General features: G+C 37.7%; 1 long non-coding RNA gene across 1 annotated transcript; it reads right to left on the bottom strand.

The window, feature by feature from the left end:
* Positions 1 to 3,640: 3,640 nt before the first annotated feature.
* LOC144579666 (uncharacterized) lies at positions 3,641 to 6,287 on the bottom strand. The gene is made up of 3 exons (XR_013527806.1): positions 5,819 to 6,287; positions 5,081 to 5,503; positions 3,641 to 4,185 (listed from the first exon to the last, which is right to left on the bottom strand). It is a non-coding gene; the product is annotated as an uncharacterized LOC144579666 (long non-coding RNA).
* Positions 6,288 to 6,973: the final 686 nt, after the last annotated feature.

The raw sequence follows: 6,973 nt of genomic DNA, 5'->3' as shown, positions 1-6,973 counted from the left end.
TTGTGGTTAAGGAAAGATTAATTTTTTCCCCCAAATTTTCCCCTAAGTAGTCCAACTCTTTTAGTATAAACTATTAATGAGCAATGATTTAAATAGACATTAAAATCAAAATATTTCTTAAATGTCCACACTTAATTTGTATGTCTGCTTATTGTCAAAATTTGCATAAGAAAGTGAAACTCACAGGTTCAGAATAGATAATTGAAAATGTATTTTAGCAGAGTGTTTGAAATCCTTTTAAAACTCTTGAAGGGTTGATATGAACCAACTTTCTTATCTCCAGATGATTTAAAAGGGATGCCCCTAAGTTTACCTCAGATTGTCAAAGTCCAAAATGTAAATGCAATAAATATAAAGCTTAAATTAGCCTATAAGAATAAGAAAGACATGAATGAGATGCTACATGAATATACTGATATGCCTTTGGTCTGTGTCCCTGCCCAAATCTCATGTCTAGTTGTAATCTTCAGTGTTGGAAACAGGACCTCGTGAAAGCTAATTGGATTATGGGGGGCAGATTTCCCCTTTGGTGCTGTTCTCATGATAGTGAGCTCTTGTGATATCTGGTTGTTTAAAAGTGTATAACACCTCCTCCCTCCCTTTTTTTCTCCCTGTCCAGACATGTAAGATGAGCCTGCTTCCCCTTCAACTTGTACCATAATTGTAAGTTTCCTGAGGCCTCCTCACCCATGCTTCCTTACAGCCTGCGGAACCATGAGCCAGTTAAACCCACTTTTTAAAAATAAATTACTTTATCTTGGGTATGTCTTTACAGCAATGAGAGAACAGACTAATACACATACCACATTTGATACTCTAAGAGATAATTAAGTGTTATGCCACAGTTTTAAGAAAATGTATGCCAGGCAGAAAATAGAAGAAATGCTAGGGATGATGAATGAAAATGTTAAAACTTAATCTTGGTGCTTAGGATTGAATGATATAAATACTTGAAACTAACATCATATAATAAATGTGGTTATAACTTACTCAGCCCTCCCAAAGATTCAATATGATGGCAAATACCACCTTTTTTTATATATGGAGAAACTGAGGCACAGCAAGTGAAAGAGCTGTAAAATGTTTGTCCTGGGTCAATGATCCCTTGAACACTCAAAACTCTAGTGTGATGGTTAATTTTATATGTCAACTTAACTGAGCTAAGAGATACTGAATTTGCTGGTAAAACATGATTTCTGAGTGTGTCTGTGAAGGTGTTTCCAGAAGAGATTAGCATTTGAATCAGAGTAAAGAAGATCCACCTTTATCAATGTGGGCAGACATCACTCAATACATTGAGCACCTGAACAAAACAAAAAGGTAGAGGCAAGGTGAATTCTCTCCATTTTTCCTTGAGCTGGGATATCCATTTTCTTCTGCCTTTGGACTTTGGAGCCCCTGTTTCTGAAGCCTTTGAACTTAGACTTAATGACACCATCAGCTTTCCTAGTTCTCAGTTTACAGATGGCAGGTAGTGGCACTTCTCAGCCTCTATAAGCATATGAGCCAATTTCCATAATATATTTCCTCCTGTATACCTATATCTGCATCTATAAAAATAGATATTTCCAACTGGTTCTGTTTCTCTGCGGAATCCTGATTAAAGCACCTGGTAACATGGAGAACTTGGCAAGCCATTCACCATCACCTTGACAATCCACCACTTCCTTTAAGCCTCAGAGGTTGGGTCAGTATTTCATCCCACAAGAAGCAACTTAGGGTATTGACTTCAAACTACAGCTGTTGACACCATGAATCTAAGCTGAAGATATTAGACACTGATTTTCACTTTCCTCCACCTCCCCCACACTCTTGCCCTCCAATTTGTGGATATCCTGTTGCTTTATAAGCATTATGTTTCATGTTTATGTGAGTTTCTTAAGTGCCTGATATCCATCCTTTACCACCAATCTTATCTCCTATTGGTAGCATTATCTCCAAATTTAAAAGCCAGAAAAAAAAATATTTTTTACTCATTAATTTATTATTATTAATATTTACTCAATCTTTTCAGTTTAATGGCAAAGTAAGGAAAACCAAACTTTCTGTTCCAGGGGAAACTAGCCACGGATATTAAGTCATTGAGCCCAACTATGGAGAGAGCCTTTGCAGCAATTAACTTAGGAAACTAAAAAAAAAAAAAATCACTTTTGCTAACTTTGTTTTTAATTTTGGGGGTGGAAAAATGAATAATAGAGTTCTTGAAATGAATATTAAAGAAACTGCACTAGCTCCCTAAATCCCACTGGAACAGACTATCAATACTAAGAGATACCAGGTGTACCATTTCTAACCAACTGCCTGATATTACTATTATTCAAAGAGGGCACTTCAGTTACCAATATAGCATAAAGGAATTGTCCTGTGATGTAATCCACCAAAGTGATTATGAATTAAACTCAGAATAAAAAGTCAGAAGAGGGAAGGAATAAACACCTGAGAACAAGTAATTAATTACTTGACCAAATTTAAAGACTGAACAGCATAACACAGAATTAGTACACGTGCACCTACTGAACATTTTTTTAAAAGGAAATTCTCTCATGATAAGAAATGGCCTACCTATTTGCTGCCCATGGAACATGAAGTTTCTGCTCTTGCTGCTCTTCTCTGGAAAGCAGGGCTGAACAGCTATTTTGCTTGCCCCGTTGATTTGCAGTTTGATAGTCAGTGTGACCTCAAGCTAAGCATAAACTCCATGTTATTCTAACAGAGACCATGCCAAAGTGTATGGAAAGAAACAGAGCCAAATACTCACAGATAAAAAAAGCAAACATTAAAACAGGAAAAACTTCCAAGGGTCAGAGGATCATGTCTTTGGGGAATACTTTGTACAAAACGGCATGCCTTCAAATTACACCACGGACATTTGTAGTAAGCAGTTTTACAGTCATCCATGTGCCATTCTTAGCGGCATTTACAAACAAGGTACCCAGGAAGAAAACATATGTATGCAGGAGAGCCACTAGATGAACACTCACATTTCACTTTTCCTTCTTTAATAGTTAGGACATTTTTCTGGCTGGGTGATTTACAGAAATATTTTATTCTAAGTAAATCTCTGCCTAAAATTCCAGTGGCAGTTTGCATGTGAAAACACATCTGATCAGCTAAAGATGTGTATCTTTCTGATAAATGCATCCAAAAAAAAGATAGAAAGAAATTGTAACCAAATATATTTAGCTATCCTTAAAATATTATGAATTGCTCATAACTAATGGCTGATATATTGATTAATAGCTTGAAGTACATAGTGGGCAGTTAATGCTATAACAAACCTCTAGGATTTATTACACCAATAATTCTGTGAAACTAAGTTTCAAGAACCTATTGTTGAAATAAACCACATTCTTTAATACCCGTCAGCAGTGGTATTTATATGTATTCCCTTTCTTAATAAATTGTTTGTATGGGAAATTGATCATTTATATTTGCTCAGCCAGAATATGTGAACAATTAAATGGTTTGTCACTAGATGATGTGATCCTGCAAACTTTGTAAGTCATTTTTTATTTTATTTTTAATCTTTCACCTCCCTCTCAGGAACAAATGCCAGAAGAATTGAGAGGCAAACTAGCACAGTATAGTACTGGAAGAGATAGTGCTAATCAAAGAGCTTTGACTTGAACCAGGCCTTAGAAGGAGAAGGTATTAAGGACTAATGCATTAATCTAAGTCCCTATGTCAGCTAGGAGGAAGAAAAAGAAAAACAAAGAAAAGCACTATTTAGTGATGTGCCCTTAATAGGATATACTGGAGACTGAACTTGAACTTGAGAGGCAGTTGGGATAAAGAATAATTTTTGAAGCTAGGTATACAGTGGAGAACACAGGAAATCCAAATCAGAATTGCAAGTAGTGTATGGTCTTCACCATGGTGTGGAATGCAAACCATTTACATGTTCAAGGAAGATATATATAGCAGTTGACAAATTTTGCTGCGTATACTGAAACCCTGGAAGGCACTGGAAAATACAAAAATAATGTCTAACTTTGAGTTACTTCTAAATAATAAAGCCAACCCTCCTCACCTTGCAGGATTCTGCATCTCTTCTCTTCCCAAGGCTTGAGCAAGTAGGTGCCCCTGTGTAGGCTCAGCCCCATTCCTGCTCAATGATAATGCCACTTTGTGAGTTTCAACCATGTACCACCTCCTTGGTCTCTGTGTCTGTTCTTGACTCCAGTTCTGAAAGGCAAGCATTTTAATCTCCACACTATGCTCCCCCTTTTCAAAAAATTGAGTAACTTGAACCTGTCATGCAGCTAGTACAGTACAGAGATAGGATGGAAATCTAGGTCCAAACGGTACATACTTTCCAACCGCACTGCCAACGGGCCAGCGATAAGTTATCCTCACTGTCACCTCGCTCCTGTCTGGGTGCCTGTTTAAACTATTTGGGTTTCTTCCTCATTTGTGTGTTGTGGTTCTATGCATTATGGAAAATTGGGGTCTTCCTTGGTCATTTTTTATAACTTGCAGAGTATCCCAGACATATTTTCTCCATATCCCTGCCCTTCACCTTTAGCCACCAAGGACTACATGGTTCATGAAAATTATTGGTAATTGTTTTTTCATCCTGAGCCAGGGACCCTGCTAAGTCCTTTAAGAAGATTGTCTCATTTACTCTTCACAGCCACTTTATAAAGTATGTACATGTATATGTGTGGTGTGTATGCATGTATATATGTATGTAAGCATACTTTATAACCATTTCAGGATGGAGAAATAGAAGCTTCAACATATCAAGTAATTTGCCCAAGGCCATGCAGTTGGTAAAGCCATAGAGTAAGGATCTAACCTTAGGTCCACCTGACTACAAATTTCAAAACTTCCAGCTACCATGTTATACAGCCTCCTTCTCATGCCTCTTTGCAGGGACTAGAAGCCAACCTCTGAATACAACAGAGTGACTAGGGCCCTCCTTGCCCAACTACCTGAATATTGCCTATTATTGTGTTTCACTTTCCTTCCGAGGTTTGAGGTCACTTAAGATTTAGGCCCAGTACCCAAGTTTAGCCCATTGATCTTCTCCCCATGGTAAAGGGTGCTCTGTATAGCAGACTAAGGCTTCCTTCAGTACCTGTAGGTGAGGCTGAGCCCCAAGGATCTATCCCATCAAATATGTAGATCTGCGGTCTCTTCCACTCCCTTTAGTTTTGGATGGATATACCCAGACTATTTTTATATGGAGAAATTCTCCCTTTCCAAACTCCTTATTTCAACTTGCAAAGGAGTCAAGTGGGAAGAATGCTAATGAATGTTGTAAGCTGACTCTGAGTTCACCACAGTTCTTCCACAGAGAAATGAGAAGTGAGTCTGCTTGTCTCTCTTCCCAGCCCATGCTCTCCTTCTGCTTCCTTCATGAGCATAAAGTCCACTCTGCTGGACCTGCTATGCATCCATTTCTCTAGATGGCTGGCTTCTTTAGGACCAGAACAGGGACTTTTAAATTTACATCTTGTGTCTCCACTTCTGCAGCTCAGAACTGGTGTTCAGCAAGTGCCTGTAGATATATTAGAAAAATGAAAGAGTAAGGGAGCATGAAATAGGGATAAAAACAGAAGCACAAAGTCTACCAGTGTCTGTAGTTTTAGAATCAGCTTCTTTAGTAGCCATAGCAATTACCAACATATCCTCCCAATATTGACTTCAAGAAATCAGAGAGCAAGAGAAAGAAGAAAGTGAAATTGGGAAAGAATGACATTATTCTTTTCTCTGATCAAAAATGCCTATTATAGAATCTCTCTCTTTATCCTGCAAAATCCCTAGCCAGAATCAAAGCACACTCCCCAAACCAGACCCTAATCAATGAACTCACATGACTTGCCATCTTTTTTCAATCATCTTGTTGCTTCTGTACATTCCTTTCCCATTACTTTTTTAAGGCCTCTCTGGTTTTCATCTAAATTTAGGCCCACCAGCAGTTTTCTTCATATAGTAGATATGGTTCCTAAAAAGATCAGCAGCAATCAGAGCTCTGTGATAGGAATTGTAGGTTGACATCGTTTTAGGAATTCCTAATCTTCAGGTCTGACTCTCCTTGGCCAGCATCATTTGTCATCATTTTAGTTAAAAGGTTCTCGGTTCCAGAGCGTCCACATTTAATAATTAGTGGTCTGTAAAACATTTGAGAGTGCTGGAGCAGTTCTCTGTTTAAAGAAAATACAGGGATTAAAAATAGAAAATCATTGCCCTTCCATTCTTGAATGTTATGAGTGGGAATCAAAGAGACTTGGTGTTTGGTGGGAGGAGTTGTGGGAAAGTAGGAGATTCTAGGGAAAGGGCAATGGTGTCAGTAACTGATAAGTGGTAATTCTACTGAACAAAGAATTACCTAGAAAATTATTTAGGGATGTGGATATCAAGCCACCTCCATTATGAGATCCTGATTTAGAAGGCCTAGGATCAGGCCCAGAAACCTGTCTTTAGGAAGCATTTCCAGACAACTCTGATTATAGTCAGAGGACCCTACTTTGAGAATCACTAGAGCATAAGATTGTAGCACAGTACTTCACAAGCTTTAATATATTTGAGAATCACTGCCCCTCCCCATTAAAACTTAGTAATATATAAATTCCCAGAGAACCTGATTCCATAGGTTTGGAGATCTAAGAATTTGTTGTTTCTAACAAGATCCATAAGGCATACTTTTTGACTGGCACTAATACAACACAATAGTTCTCAAATTTGGCTATATAATGAATCACCTAGGAAGTTAAAAAAAAATAACTGATACCTTAATACTACCTGCTAAAGAGTCTAATTTAATTGGTCCTTAACCTGGGCATCAGGATTTTTTTTTTAATTTCCCAAGTTACTTTAATGTAAAGCACACGAATGTCTCTTACATGACAAGTTTTATTCAGTACCTGCTGTATTGGTCAAACCGTTTAGCTGCTGTAGCAATCTAAATCTCAGTGGCCTACCACAAGAAAGATTTATTTTTTGTTTACACAAAGTTTAATGTGGATGT

Source organism: Callithrix jacchus, chromosome 16 (assembly GCF_049354715.1).
Source record: "Callithrix jacchus isolate 240 chromosome 16, calJac240_pri, whole genome shotgun sequence".
Taxonomy (NCBI): domain Eukaryota; kingdom Metazoa; phylum Chordata; class Mammalia; order Primates; family Cebidae; genus Callithrix; species Callithrix jacchus.
Note: the sequence above shows the minus strand (reverse complement) of the source record. Positions and strands in the feature narration are given on the sequence as shown.